Source organism: Pinus tabuliformis, chromosome 5_1 (genome assembly GCF_031772625.1).
Source record: "Pinus tabuliformis cultivar Carrire ecotype Pingquan chromosome 5_1, CPIR1, whole genome shotgun sequence".
Taxonomy (NCBI): Eukaryota; Viridiplantae; Streptophyta; class Pinopsida; order Pinales; family Pinaceae; genus Pinus; species Pinus tabuliformis.
The window spans coordinates 839976968-839993811 of record NC_142305.1 but is presented as its reverse complement, the minus strand read 5'-3'; the positions used below and the strand labels follow the sequence as shown (position 1 = coordinate 839993811).

Sequence of the window (16844 nt, the reverse complement as noted above, 5' to 3'; positions counted from 1 at the left end):
CATTTTTGTAGGCTCTCATCCGCAGATGTTTTGCTTGATATTCTCCTTTTACTTGTTTAATCACCAGCTCTAAATCACCATAAACAGAAATCCTTTTCACATCCAGTTTCTTCAAAATTTTAAGACCTGTAATCAAAGCCTCATACTCTGCTTCATTATTAGAGCAATCAAAAGCTAACTTGTAGGAACATACTCTAACATTACTTGGGACTTTGGTAGGCTGGAAAGTAGGGCTTTGAATCCAAATTCCAATACCAGCACCATCCTTACCCACAGTGCCGTCGAAGTCCATGTTCCAAAGGTCGGCTTCATCTTCTAGATGCTGAAATTCTGTCTCTTTCTCTACCTTGCCTTTGTTGATTACTTCATTTTTCTGCTCTTCACTGACCTTTTGCTGCTGTGTAGACTGCTCAGAAGAAATTTCTATTTTTTCTTTTTCTTGATTAAGAATTGCTCTAAAATTCTCAGAAATTTCTGGTACAACATCTACTTCTACAAGCTGAATATCTACATCATTCAATCCACTATCAGAGGACAAAACAAAGGACTCTAAATCAGTATGTAAAACATTTATCAGATGATTCACAGGCTTCTCTTCACTAGTGATCATATACTTCATTTTATTTTCCCGGTACAACTTCCTCAATTGACCGAAAACAGGGATCGTAGCATAAGAGAAGTCAAGTTGTAAAGTGCCTTTGAGTTTATCACCCCACGATCTAGATAAGAGAATATCAAATCGAGGCAGTATATCAGCAACTACCACATCCATCAAGACATTTTTGGCTAGGATTTGATCTAAAGAAACCACCAAATCTTTGATGAGACCAATGCAATGAAATCTACCAGAGTCAAAGGAGTACAAATCATGATATTTCCGGGTGATATCCAGGCCCAACTTTTCCATAATGGCTTTAGGCATCAAATTGTGGGAAGCTCCGAAATCTAACATAGCATTATGGAGAATATACTCATGCAATCTAAGACTCAGATAAAAGGGAGGGACTTCGCTATCTTCAGGCTGACCTTCTATGGCTGGACCAAAAATGAGTTCAGGATGATCATCCTCGACATTCACCATGTCTGACAAAGGATCTATTTGCAATATTCTAGATACATGGTGTTTATAATTTCTATTCTTAACAAGCTCAGTCAAAGGAATGGACACTTTTAATTTAGCAATTTCACTTTCTAAATTAAAGGATGAAATTTTTTTTACCTCTTTGACACCAATGTCCTTCTTATCTGCTTGCTCTTTCATTGCACTATCTTTTTGCTGATTGTTCTTCTCGTTTGCAATGATACTTGTTGATGGTACCTTGCTGGGATTCGGATCAGCAAGCTCTTTCCCTTTCTTCTGAGTGTTTGAGGAATCATTCTTTGATTGCACATCTTTTCTTTTCTGAATGGGATTGACCGGTACATCTCTGCTCCTTAAAGAGTATTGCCTCTGCTGTGCAGTCAAGGCTTTCATATAACCACGCTGATAATCATCAGATTCAGCCTCCAAAACCACATCATTTGCTAAGATGTAATCTTCATCCCTTTGAATGTTTGGAACTTCTGGATATTCTTCATCTTCAGCCAGAAATATAGGCATACCATCAGCAGTGAAAAAGTGATTTATTTCAATTACCGGATCTTCCTCATCTTCTTCTTCCATTCCTTGAACATAAGTCTGATGTAAGGGATTTCTTATCTGTTGTTGTTGCGTTGGTTGCTCTGGTGCCTTTTGTTCTCTCCGCTTGATTCGAAATTGTTGCTACTACTGTCCTCTAAAATTTGGATTCCGGATTATTAGTTCAGGTCTATCTGTGATGGTTAACCAGTCAACCATCCTCTCCACTGTTCGAATCAGTGTATCCATCTTTACCTCTGAAGTAGATGTTTCTTCTTTTATGGTCACTCTTTTCTCACATCTCATTCTTGCTCTTTTGGCCAGCAAGTTTGCTTCTACACTCACAACATTCTTTTGCATGTCTTCTAGTGTGGTAGGATCTCGTTCCCACAACTGATATGCCATATTAGCATCAAAACCATCTGGAAATTTGAGCAAAGCCAATACCTCTGGTGGTTTAATGTTGGCAGGAATAGAATTGTATACTACATTAAACCTCACACAATAGTCTTGCACACTCTTGCTGACATTTCTTTTGATGTTCTCATACTCAGACAAAATCTAAAGTGGATTCGTCTTCACCTCCCACCGATCCAGGAACTGCCTATGGAGGATTGGTAAAGTGGTGATATAAGCTACTGGTAAAGCTCTGAACCATTTTCGAACTTCACCTCAAAAGCTTTGTACAAACAATCTCATCGTCACATCTTCAATCTCAACTTCATGGAGGTCAAAGAAATCATTCATTTTATCAACATGTGGTTGAGCTGTAACAGTTTGAGTGGCATCAAAGAAAGGTATTTTGGTTTGATAATCAGCGAGCATGGCACCAAGATTCTGAGGTAAAACAAGGGGTGCATACCGGGCAGCCATAACTCGAGGTGGGGGAGGTGGATTTAAAGCAAGGATTGGGCTACTAGGATTTGATGCAGTAGTTGATGGAGAACTGGGAGTAATAGGTGATTGATGGGGAATGGTAGGTTGATAGGGAAGTGAAGGTATAAATGGAGGTGGGGAATGAACTTCAGAGGTTGAAGGGAATAATGATGAACTAAGGGTAGTGGACACTGGTTCAGAAAGCTCGGGGATCTTAGCAGTAGTGAGGGATGATTGAGGGGAATTTAGAATATACTCATCAATTGACCGGTTCACCTTTTGGACTTCGAGATCTGCAATAAACTCTGGATCTAGAACTATGTCATCAAGTGCACTTTCAGACCTAGTTCTAAATAGGGAAAGGTCAAACGACAGATCAAAGGGAAGGTCTTCTAAAAACAACCACTCATCAGGGCAGGAATCTACTTTTATTGAAGGTGTGGGACTGACTGAACTTTCTTGTCTTTTGAGTCTTCTCGAAATCAGATTGGGATTATCCACTACTGGGGCAGGGTTTGGATCTGGATTGGCCCTAGTGTACTTTCTCGAAGCCAGTGTGCTCAAATTTCGAAGTTTTATATATTGCTTTACAACTTTCCAATTCAACCTAGTAAATTCTAAAACTCATCATCCATAAGCTTAAGAATTCAAATGAAAGATACTACCGGGGTGATTAGTATTTCGTTCCCCAGTATGGTCGCCACTATGTTATCACCTTGACTGAACCTCAGGCTAAAGGAAGGCAATGCTGTTAGTAAATTTACTGGATAACATAAATAATTACGGAGAATTACTGAGAGGAATAAATATAAAAATAACCAGCAACAACCATAAACACATAAACATACATGTTTATTCGGGAAAACCCCAAATCTGGGGAAAAACCCAACCATAATGAAATTTCATTATCCTTGGCCAAAACTCTAGCCAATTTGGCCAAATGAGCCTTCACCGCTCACCTCCAGGCCTTGCATTACAATGAAGTCATTCCAACCTTTTATAAGATCCATTACATATAATACCACGGGCAGAATATTATGGGTGCACAATACCATGTGCCCCAAAACCATCACTATTTAACTTGGTCAACTTTGACTCTATCCTAAGTCAAGTTTATGTAACAATTCCCCCCTTAAACTTGACTTGGGGTTCCTTGACTAACTCCAGCCAAACCTGCTAAGTGAGACAATCCCGCTCACTCTAGCTCTTACCCCTCTCAAAGTTTTTACCCGGGGTATTTTTAACCTGACATCCCCCCTATCACCTAGGTCTAACCCAGACTTTACCGATGATCACCGAGAGGTACACATGCCTTACCAGGTCTTACAGTAGTATGCCCATTTACATGCAATAATTTTGACTTCATTAATTTTTTTTGTTTATTGCTGCTGCAATTCTGATCCATCCTCTCTCAATTTGATGTGCTCAAAAACTTCTATCAAACCGCTCCAACTGCAAGCCCGTCGAGAACCTTGTAGATTCCAGCACCGGTGGCCTCACGTAGCACAAAACGAACAATTTTCAAAGCTGCATGAACAATTGTCTTCTGCTGACCTTCTTTAAATAGCCGCATGAATCCCGAAAAATTCGTCAACATGTTCCAAACCAGTAAATATCGCAAATGCACTGTGATCCCTAGCAGTTACGGCACTATCTTCCGCACATTCTCCTTGAGGTTCTTCCACCTACGATTGTTCCACCATTATTTTTAGACCCAAATCTGTAAAAAGGTTGCATTGATCTCATCAAGCACTATAAACCCCTGGCATCAAAGAATTCCTTTGAAGCCAATATCTAGCTCTGATACCAGTTGTTACGAAATTTACTGCATAACATAAATAACTACTGAGAATTACTTAGAGGAATAAATATAAAAATAATCGGCAACAACCACAAACACATAAACACAAATGTTTATCCGGGAAAACCCCAAATCTAGGGAAAAACCCAACCATAATGAAATTTCATTATCCTTGGCCAAAACCCTGGCCAATCCAACCAAGTGAGCCTTCACCACTCACCTCCAGGTCTTGCATTACGATGAAGTCCTTCCAGCCTTTTATAAGCTCCATTACATATAATACCATGGGCAGAATACTATGGGTGCACAATACCATGTGCCCCAAAACCATCACTGTTTAGCTTGGTCAACTTTGACTCTATCCTAAGTCAAGTTTATCTAACAAATGCTAGGGTAACCACAAACCATGCTTAGCCAAGTAGCTAGCCCTACTAGGCTGGGAGAGGGCTCTCTCCATAAGGATCTCAGCCAAGATGACTGGATCAGGAAAAGGATATTAGGCTAGGTATAGTAGCATAAGGTTTGATTTGATTTTGAAAGGGTTTTGCTGGATTAGGAGGAGCTGGACAGTTAGGGCTAGGGAATTAGGTCAGAATTGCAAGGTGTTCAATGGGGAAAGGTAGGCATAAGGTTTAGCACTCTAAGGCTTGATGGGGCGAGATGTTTAAGACTGGTGAGAAGCTAAGAAGAGCATGTGAAAACCATGGATCCTTCCTAGACTGCAGAAAACATGAAATGGCGAATGTTTTCCCAAAGCAGAGCATTGATATAATGAATTATGCCTATCAACTTGAAAGCATTCACTTGGAAAGCAATGAAGTGATTAACAAAGTATACAAAACACATAAACATATGATCACAAAAGAAGAAATTGTACTAAAACTCCATACCACATGGATCCCATAAAAATAGCTACAATTCTTATTAATCTCCTACTAAAATGCTACAAAAGGATGTACAATCAAGGTCTAAGCATCTAGCTGAGTCCAACCCTTTACAATGAGAAAGAAGAAGAAGATATAGACATTGTTTCAACCGCCTCCCATCCTCAGGGGTCGAATCCCTAAGATGAGGAGCTAATCTAACCAAAACTGAACAAGAAACGGGAATATAGGCATCCTAACAACTTGCCTCTAAAAGTGAAAAATTGATTCATTTGAGCTCAAATTGACTTCTAATGTAATGAATCTACCCTCTACTACTAGTTATCCATCATATTTACATACCAAGTCATCATTTACAATGTTAAATCATCCTCCATGAGAGAAAATCCATGAACACAGTCAAAATATGGAAAAATAGGCATCCTCTGCAAAATCTGGCCTACGCGCAGCACCACTAGCCCAACACGTAGCGCCACTTTCAGGTCCCTTTTGGAGGCCTTCCCAGCATCCAAATTGAGCTCATGATATCTCATTGGAAATGTATTCAAGTCTACTTTCCAAAAAAACCTGGAATTTCTCCATTTTAAGCTCATTTGATCCCTCAGAACTTCATTCTCCCAATACTGCTTCTGTGTGTCCAAAAAGTGGCAGAAAGGTCATTTTTAGGGTGTTTTTTGACCCTTTGGTGGACCAGCTCTACCCCAAAAACTTAGCAAATCCATAGGGTGCTTGTACTCATCACTCTGAATCCAAAAATGTAAGCCATTTGTGCATTGGGTGCCCGTAGGAAAAGCACAGCGCTAGTGGCGCTGCGCGTTGAGCCAGATTTTCTGTGTGTGCAATTTGCAAAAAGAAAAATCTCCTCCAAACCTGACCAAAATTGGTGAGCAGCACCACCATCAAGCATCTTTATGAGCCAAGGAAGCTTTAGCAAGAAACCTAAGCCTATCCTCCTCTTTTTTGTCCTTTTGATCCCGCCTTAGCCTAGCTTTCATCTTTTTTATCCTCATGTTGCAAATTTTGTTTTGGGTCCTGTAGTGGTAGGCCATGTGCCTGATCATCTGGTTATCTCTATTGGCCTTCTGCAACAGCTTCTCAAGGTGCAAATTGATTCTCTCAAGCCAATTCTCTCTATCATCTTCAACTTCCTTCTCAATAGGAGTCAAAGTGACCTGTGCCTCCTTGTCACTTTGTCATTTTACCTTGAGCAGTTCTAGCTCCATTAGGACCTGCTTGTCACTCAAGTACTTTTTTTCTTGTTCCAAATATGTGATGACATACTTGGCCCTCTCCAAATTGTCCATCAAAGCTTGGACTGTAGGTTTTAACCCCGTACAGAAATTACCTGCATACGAATTCTAAAACACAGAAAATAAACAATGCGAGAGCATGACACATAAAACACATATACACAGAGATTTTCCCCTGGATCCCAAAACTGGGACTACTAGCTTGATTTTTCATTATGTTCCTTTCAATGTTATAATAAATATTTATACATGTCGAAGCATCCAATACCATGGACCCGAAAACCATCGCGTCCAAAAACATGTGCGAAAATCATGCACAAAACCATAGGTGGCTCTGCCCATCCTAACATAGGATTCAAAACCAAAGTGGGGTTACGGGTATGCCTCAAACCCCCTGTGACCACCCCCCCCCCCCGCTACACGATCGGCGCAACAAAGGGGGGCTCCGCCCCCCCTCTAACCTCCCGATTAACTACGTGGGCTAGTCATGGAAAGAATATAACACAACCCAACATTCTCCCACTTGTTTTTTTCTTTCCACAGGGGGCCACAAGAGAGCTAAGTCATTTTTCCAGCCCTGAAACGCCCATTGTTTCTCTACACCAGGGGATCTTCTCAGAGCTCACAGATTTTGTCAATGCATCTGTACTATTCTTCAAAGTGTCCACCTTTACCAGCGACACCTTTTTGTCTTCTATCATATCCCTCACAAAGTGATACTGAACATTAATGTGCTTTGTCTTTGAATGATATGTGGGGTTCTTTGCCAAGAAAATTGCACTTTGGCTGTCACAGTCTATTCTTATAGCTCCCTATTCTAACCCCATACTTGAACACAATCTCTGCAACCAAATTGCTTCCTTGCTTGCATGAGTGGCTGCCATGTATTCTGCCTCTGTAGTTGATAGTGCCACTATAGATTGTTTCTTACTCATCCAACTAACTGCACCTATAAATAGGTTAAACACATACCCACTTGTAGATCTTCTCTGATCCAGATCTCCAGCCCAGTCTGCATCAACAAAGCCATGAATATCCAACATTCTATCCAATCCTGATCTTCCTTGGTAGCACAAACCATAATCACTAGTGCCACGCAAATACCTGAAAACCTGCTTCATTGTTGTCCAGTGCTCTTTCCCTGGTTTTGACATAAACCTACTCAATACTCCCACTACATGTGCAATGTCTGGTCTAGTACAGACCATTGCATACATCAAGCTACCGACTGCACTTACATATGGAACACAGGACATGTCCTCTTCCTCTTCTTGTGTCTTGGGACACTATTCAGCAGATAACCTCGCACCTACAGGAATAGGAACCTTCACCGGTTTACTATCCTGCATATTAAACCTCTGCAGTATTTTCTCGACATACTTCCTCTAGTTTAACCAGAGCTTCCTCTTTGCCCGATCTCTTTTAATTTCCATGCCCAAAATATAGTTTGCAGCACCAAGATCTTTCATGTCGAATTTGGAGGACAATTGGGTCTTAAAATCCTGGATAATTTCTTTATCATTTCCAACAAGCAACATATCATCCACATACAAGACTAGATAAATAACATGGTCACCAATTAATTTAAAATACACACAGTGATCTAATTTGCTTCTGGTGAAGCCAAGTCCCCGTATAAATGTATCAAATTTTTGATACCACATCCTTGGTGATTGTTTTAACCCATACAGAGACTTCTTTAACTTGCATACCAGTTATTTCTTACCCTTCACCGCAAAGACTTCAGGTTGCTTCATGTATATTTCCTCTTCCAGATCCCCGTGAAGAAATGTTGTCTTCACATACATCTGTTCTACCTCAAAATCAAAAGCAGCAGCAACAGATAAAAGTAATCTAATAGAAGTTACCTTGGCAACAAGAGAAAAAATATCACCAAAATCAATTCCCGACACCTGGGAATAACCTTTTGCTACCAACCGAGCTTTGTATTTCTCCACCTTTCCTTTTGCATTTGTCTTCTTCTTGAACACCCATTTGCTGCCAATGGGTTTCCTTCCAGCCGACAACTCCACCAGATCCGAAGCCTCATTTTTATGCAAAGATTCCATTTCATCAACCATGGCCTCTTTCCAGAGTTTTCCATCCTCTAAATCTACTACTTCCTTCACAGTTTTGGGATCATCGTTAGTAATAGATAAAGAAAAATTTGAACAAAAAGCAGACGAACTATAACTTTTTGGCTGCCTTCTTTCTCAAACTGATCTTCTCACACCCGGAGTTTGTGGCTCTTCATCTTCTGATTCCTCCTCTATTGTAGAGTCTAATTCTTCCTCCTTAAGCTCAAACTCTATCTTCTCAAGTTCCTTTGGTTGGACTTCATGTTTAATAACATATTTTACCTCTCTGAACACCACATCTCGGTTGTACACAAACTTCTGTGTGACTGGGTTCCAAAGCTTATAACCCTTTAAACCATCCTTATACCCAATAAAGATGCACTTTTCAGATTTACTATCCAACTTGGTTGATTTCTCCTTTGGAACATGTACATATGCATCACATCCAAATACCCTCAGATGTGAAAGAGAAGGTTTCTTACCAGTCCATACCTCTTGTGGAGTCTTATCCTCCAACGCTGATGAAGGTGACCTATTGACCAGGTAACATGCAGCATCCACCGCCTCTGCCCAAAATTCTTGTCCTAACCCTGCACCACTGAGCATGCTTCTTACCCTTTCCATCAACGTCTTATTCATTCTTTCTGCAACTCCATTTTGTTGAGGTGTATATGGAGTAGTCTTATGTCATGCTATACCACACTTCTTACAGAATTCTTCAAATTACTTACTGCAAAACTATCCACCGTTATCTATCATCAACACCTTTATCTTCTTTTCTGTCTGATTTTCCACAAGAGCCTTAACTTCTTTAAACCTGTCAAAGGCTTCAGATTTCTTCTTAAGGAAATATATCCATGTATTCGTTGACAAGTCATCTATAAATGATACATAGTACACAGACTTACCCAGTGATGGAACCTTCACAGGTCCAAACACATCACTATGCACAAGTTCTAATATTTGTTTCGCCCTCTTACTACCAGAGGGGAAACTCACCCGATTCTGCTTCCCATATACACAATTTTCACAGAAATCAAAATCTAGAGAGTTATTACTCATACCTTTACCATGAAGTATTCGAAGGCCCTTCTCTCCAATATGTCCAAGCCTTTGATGCCACAACATGGTCTTCTCTCCAGAGACCACTAGATTTTTTGCTCCACTTTTAGGGACCACAGAACTGTTGCACCCATCAATAACAGTTCTACCTTGCAGCTTGTACAAAGTTCCAATTCAAACTCCCTGCATCAATACCAGTGCTCCCTGAACCATTTTGCAGGTATCCTTCTCAAACACTGTTTTTACACCTGCATCATCCAGCTTGCTTACAGAAATCAGATTTCTAGCCAATCCAGGAATATGCAGAACACTCGGAAGTGTTCTAACCCTTCCACCTTGCAAGTTCAACTTTACTTTTCCGCGACCAATGATTCTAGCCTTCCTATCATCCCCTAAGAAGACATCACCCCCATCGTATTTCTCATACTCACAGAACCACTCTCTATGGGGAGTGAAGTGAAAGGATTCACTTGAGTCAATCAACCATGCCTCATGATCTACATGTGTACTTGAAGAAGCCAAGTACACATCCCCACCTTCATCTGAGGTGGTTTTCGCCTCTGTAGAAGGAGCATAATCAAATCCCTTTCCTTTATTAGGAGCTTTATATTTACAGTCCCTTTTGTAGTGCCCTTCCTTTCCACATTTCCAGCACACCACCTTTATAGGTTTTCCCTGAGATTTAGATCTCCCTCTAGATTTAGATCTCCCGCTTGATGACTTATTTTTGTTTCTGTTCTGGGATCGTCCTCGTATAGACAAGGCATCACCATTCTGGCTCTCCATATTTTTTCGTCTCATCTCCTCCATCAACAAGGATGAGACTATTTCATCAAACTGCAAGGCAGTTGCATTGCTACCTATTGCAATAACCAGACTATCCCACGAATCTGGTAGAGAACACAACAAACTAATGCACTTATCTTCATCTGAAATTTTAATATCAATAGATGCTAACTGACTTACCACAGTATTAAATGCGTTCAGATGCTCTGTCACCAAGTCTCCATCTTTCATCCTGGGTTATACAGCTTTTTTAGCAGGAACAGTTTATTCACCAGAGACTTAGATTGGTACAAAGTCCCTAACTTGTCCCACAAAGCCTTCGTCGTAGCTTCCCCTAATACATTTAGCAATACTGAATCTGAGACACACAATTGTATTGTGTTCTTTGCCTTCTGATCTAACTTCTTCCATTCTTCACTGGACACTCCCATTGGTTTAGTACCCGGATCTACCGCGATCCACTAATCTTTATCCACCAACAGATCCTCCATCCTGAGTTTCCACAACTCAAAACTCTGACCATTAAATTTCTCGATCTCTATCTTTCCACTACTCGTCATCTTCTTTCACCACCAGAATCAATCTCGCAGATCTCCCACTGAATAGGATCTACCACAGGCCTCAGCAAAACCCCTCAACAACAAAGGCATCCCCTTGAAGCCAAAACTACTCTGATACCAAATGTAGGTTTTAACCTCGTACATAAATTACCTGCATACGAATTCTAAAACACAGAAAATAAACAATGCAAAAGCAGTACACATAAAACACATATACATAGAGATTTCCCCTGGATCCCAAAACCGGGACTACCAGCTTGATTTTTCATTATGTTCCTTTCAATGTTATAATACATATTTATACATGTCGAAGTATCCAATACCATGGACTGAAAACCATCACATCCAAAAACATGTGCGAAATCATGCACAAAACCATAGGTGGGTCTGCCCATCCTAACATAGGGTCCAAAACCAAAATTTTCCGGGGCGTTGCCCCAAACCCCATAAAGTGGGGTTACGGGTAGGCCTCAAACCCCCTATGACCCCCCCCCCCCCCCCCCCGCTACACAATCGACGTAATGAAGGGGGGCTCTTCCCCCCCTCTAACCCCCCGGTTAACTACGTGGGCTAGTCGTGGAAAGAATATAACACAACCCAACATGGACTTGAGCCACCTTCTCTTGTATGATGATGTCCTTTCTTGTTTCTTTGTCCTGAGCCTCTAAGTCAATTATTTCCACACCATGATGAGTATAATGCTACTCTGGCTCATCATGCTCTGTCAAGTCAAAGTATCTTTCCTCCTCATCATCTGAACTCTCCTCCAGCATCTTTTCCTTCCCTTTGTGTCGTTGCTGCACCTGTACCTGTTGTGCTGATGAAGAAGGAAAATCCCCTTCCACATCCTGTGGAGCAATCATTTGCCTATGGGTTGACGAAGAAGGCAAGGTCCCTTCCACATCCCATGGAGCAAACACTTGCCTATCGGTTGCAAACAATCTCCCTGTGCCCCTCTGATATGTCATGTAAGTCCTGGGCACCTCAGTGTCTCTAGTATCTTTGGCCTCCTCATCTGTTTTCACTTGAGCACTGCTAGAAGGTCCCCCTGCTTCTTGAGACACTGGTGGAGGAATTTGAGGACCCATGAAGATGTCATGAGCAATAAATGTCTCCCAAGAGATGTTGAGGAGACTGAGATGATGAAGCACAATCATCTTGATCAGGGAATAATGATAGAGATTGCTCATTTGTTGAGGGTATGGCTTCTTCTGCACAAAATGAGCCATCTTCTCAATATTCCTGAATAAGAAATAAGGGAGGTTTAACATCTTCACCCTGGTAAAATGCATGAGGAGCCTGATGTGATAGGTGTACAGCCTGGAAAATCTGCCCTCACAAGTGAAATATTTCATGATGATTTTCATCATGGGGACATACTTGTCTTCAAGAAATCTGAAAGGAAAAAGTCTTTTCACCTCATTTTTGTACCAGGGTTTGATATAAGGCTCATAATAGTGTTCATCTAGGTCCTGGGCCTTGTACCACTTCTCCCCTACATTTGGAATCCTGGTTGCATCTGCAATGATGGAGGGTGAGACTGTGAATGTTACCCCAGCAAGAGTCACCTTGTTGTCCTGAAGATGAGCTACAAAAAGTCTGGTGAGCTCAGGGTGATATTGAACTCTCTCCACCTGCTCATAGAACTCATAGCAGCCAAGATATCTGAAACATGTGACAGCCAACAGGGAGGCCTTCAATTCTCTAAGGTTTGATGGCTCTTCTCTGTTAATTTTTCCTCCCTTGTGTGGTTTTCTCTGATTCCTAGCTCTATCTGCTGAGGTGTCACTGCCTGTGTTTTCCTCCTCCTCATAGTCTCGGTCCTCTCTGTCCATGTTTGCAAGGCTTGAGGTTGTATGAAGGGAATGAGTGAGAGTGATTTAGGAGTGAGGGGATGGGAGATGACCTTATGGGCTAGAAAATGAATGAGGGAGTAGGAATCATAAAAATGAGAGGGAGGGCTTGTTTTGTTTGAGAAATTGCCCTTTGGGAAGAGGGATAAAGGGATGTGGATATTATGGAATAGGGATAAAGGGATAGGGAAAAAGGGATATAGGTATAAGGGGATAAATGGATAGGGAAAAAGTTTAGAGTTGTAGTGATAGGTGATAGGAGGAACAATGGGGGTTTAGGGTTTTAGGCATAACTAGGGGAAAATTTAGGGTTTCGCACTTGCCATGGGGAATGATTTTTAAAATTTTGAAATGCAAACCCATAATGTAGAATAGGAGGAAGACTTGCTTGTATGAAGGGAAGAAAGGGAGAATTTTAAAGTTTTTTGAAGTTTGAGGCCTTTCTGGCCCTTCTGCTCAACACATAGCGCCGCCACATAGATGCACAACACCACCTCTAGAAGCGCAGCACAGTGTAAATTTACACTCGGAAATTCTCCAAACGTGTAGCACAAACCTCTCAACGCGCAGCGCCACACCTGTCTGCCTGAAAAGCGCAGTGCCAGTCTACCTACGCGCAGCGCTACTCCACCACTACTCCAAACGTGCAATGCCACCCTCCAGAAGTGTAGCGCCACTCCTCCTTTGCTCAAAACTCACTCAACCTTTCCTCTTCTCCTCACTTTTTGACTTCTTGCTTTCCAAATGAAAATAATGAACTTGAAAATGAAATGTGAGGCCTTATATAGGAGTAAATTTTGATTTTTCACTTGAAAAACCCACTTTCTAATGTTTCTTGACCTTCTTCAAAACTCTGTTTTTAATGCCTTTTCTTATTTGTTTCTTTTCAGGTGGATAATGCTCAACTTGAACTGATTTTTGTAGTGTTTCTTTGTCTTGCAGCAAGGAGTGATGTTTTGGTGCAGTTGGGATCATTTATTACATAAAGTGACTTAAAATTACATAAGAAATATAAATTAACTCAAAATGCTATGTTTTCACCTCAAAAACATCAAGTGGATAATGCTCAACTTGAACTGATTTTTGCAGTGTTTCTTTGTCTTGCAGCAAGGAGAGATGCTTTGGTGTAGTTGGGATCATTTATTACATAAAGTGACTTAAAATTACATAATAAATACAAATTAACTCAAAATGCTATGTTTTCACCTCAAAAACATGTTTTTGAGGTGAAAATTGCATTAGGTTACAAGATAATGATATAGTAACTACGACCTACAAGCCATCATGTTTGACTTATTTATCATCCTCATACCCTTGCTACCCTTTATTTACACTCTTAAATCAAGCTCTTGACCTTGGATATGAAACCCTAAGACCTAATGAAACATGCCTTATGACCTAATGAAAGCATGATTGCAAATTGACCATGAAACCATAACTGAAGACAACCTAAGGGTCAGCAAGTACACTCTATGAGGGAGAAATTTAGATTTTCTAAAGAGAAGACAACCATCAATGGATCAGTTTAACATGACCTAGTGAAATGATGTAAAAATTTTAGTATGGGACCCCTAAAATGAAAATGCAAAGAGCAAATTTGATCCCTGATGGAAGTATGCAGATATTGACACTAACATAGTAGACAAGGATGGAAGACCATTTTATATAGAGAGGACTAACAAGGTTGATCCAATTAAAACTTATTGCGGGTTATAACTATTGAGACATTACTGTAGTATCATGTTTAGGAATTTGAGAAGACTTTTAATTTTAAGTTTTATGCCTATTCCATTGTTGAAAAATGTCACATCGATTCCACCACAATAATTTTTAATGTCCAGGGTGTAGTAGGTCTACTATTCTATCATTTTCTTACTTTCTTTGATATGACTAGTTTTGGAGTGATCATATTGATTCAATTCATCAACATTCAAGATATTTTGGTTTTGTTTTGATGTGTAAATAGTCTTTTGCATGTTACCTATTGGACAAATTACACTCCACTCATGAATTTGTGCTTCTTGTCCCATATTTACTTATGCTTTGCAGCTACTTGTGTGTATTGGCCTAATATTTTCTTTTGATTCAGGGTCTAAGGAATTTCAACAAGGCTACAAGAGAACTTATATTACATATACAGAAAATTAATGGGGACAACTATCCTATCGTACTTTGTGATATTTAATTAAAGTATAGCAAGTCATGTCAATAGTTCATGAAAGGCATACTTAAAAATTGCAGCAAGCAATTTGACATCCATGGTTAGTTTTCAGTTTGTAATGTGCATCATTATAGTGTATACAATTATTTTTGTTATGTGTATTACTTAACACAATATGCAATGCAAATTGTTGTAGACATTGTGTTCAATGTTTATCATCAATGTTGGGGCTAATTTTAGATTGTTATGGAACACTATAAAAAGTTTCCTTGATCTAAATACAACTGCAAAGATACATGTATGTGAGAGTGGATTCCTTTATTGTACATCAAATTTCTTGTAAATGTCTTATATTGTTGCTTCCTCCTTGTCCAGTTCGCCAAGACATTAATCTTTATATTCTATTTAAAAAATGTTTCTTGTTAGCGTAGGTACTTGGAAATAAGTATCAAAGCGGACTCTTAAAAGTCATTGATACAAGGTATCCTTCTTGTTACTGCTCAATTGTTTGAAATTTTAATCTGGAGACATTCAGATCCAGGTCTTTGTACATAAAATAATAGTCTATAGATAATTCTTATATCATTTGCTTTCTTTGCAAACAGCCAATTACTTGATTTTTTGGGTGGTAACTGTGGATGTAATGAAGAATGAGGGTACCCTACATCTGAAAAGGGACTGTGGAAGGATCCATAGATAATGAAGGTGTGGAGTTTAGAATCATGCCATTGATTATCGCTTCATTTTGATAATGATACAAAAATTTACTGGGAGGAAGAAGTCATTTTCTTTTTTAGAACGCAAAATATGCTTTCAAGCCTATAGCATTTTTTATGGTTAGCTTTATTTGATATTCCATAAAATTATAATATGTGCTCATATTTGGTTGTGCAGTTGGTGCTTGGTGAAGCTAGAATTGCAAGGAAAATTGTGACAGACGTTGTTGATGGGAAGACAATTTCACATGGTAAACCACATTACACAAAGGTGACTTGATTGCCTCTGATCTAACCACATAAAATTTATTGGTACTTTTTGAATTTAAGTTTCTGTCTAACCACATAAATTTACTCATACTTTGTGAAATCAAGTTTCTGTAATTTTTCATATGTAGTTAGTCAGGATTATCATTTAGAATTTCTTGCTATATATTTTTTATTGTAATTTTTGTTTTCCTTTCAACATTTTTCCAAGCAAAGAGTGGCGATACATAAATATGCCAAATGGATTTCTTCTAAATAATGTTCATAACTTCTTACCACACTTGCAAAGACATTTTTTTTTGTTTGTGAATCTAAAATTAAAACAATACTTTAGAAATGGGTTCTCTTTCTATTTTCCATGGATCTTATCATTCTTTTCCATTGTCTCTACAGATTCTAAAGCAACAATTCTTAATCCATCTACTTCTGAGGACGATACAGATTAGATAGATCTCTTACTTCTTAGGAATCATTGTAAACTCCACAATATTCACCTTGGGAACTAATATCTTGGATAGTATATTTATTGCTTGACTACCAAGAATCCTCCTATAAGCCAATATTATCACATAATGATAAGACCAAAAAGTAAAAATCTAACTTCTAAGGCAGAATCATAGCCTGTTGAAATTTATGAAGTTTCTTTATCCTTAGGTTCATTAACTCTGTCATAATTGATGCAATGATAGCACAATACAAAGCATCAGTGAAAGCTTCCATACCCAAAATTTTCATTGGGACGAAGTCAGAGAGCATACACTCTGGCCTCCCATGAATCCCAGCATAATATAGGAGCATTGTTTCTAAATCCATGAAGACATTTTCTCCACATTCCTTGGTAAACCTGTTGATCTACGACCTTCCCTCGATCACAAAAGATCAACACCAGGTCCCTTCAACTACCATACAATATTCATAAAAAATTTGGTCAA

General features: G+C 39.5%; 1 pseudogene; it reads left to right on the top strand.

Moving 5' to 3' along the window:
- The window catches only part of LOC149167493 (phosphatidylinositol/phosphatidylcholine transfer protein SFH6-like), a 62560-nt pseudogene extending 46635 nt beyond the window's left edge, over positions 1 to 15925 (top strand).
- The last annotated feature ends 919 nt before the right edge of the window (positions 15926 to 16844 follow it).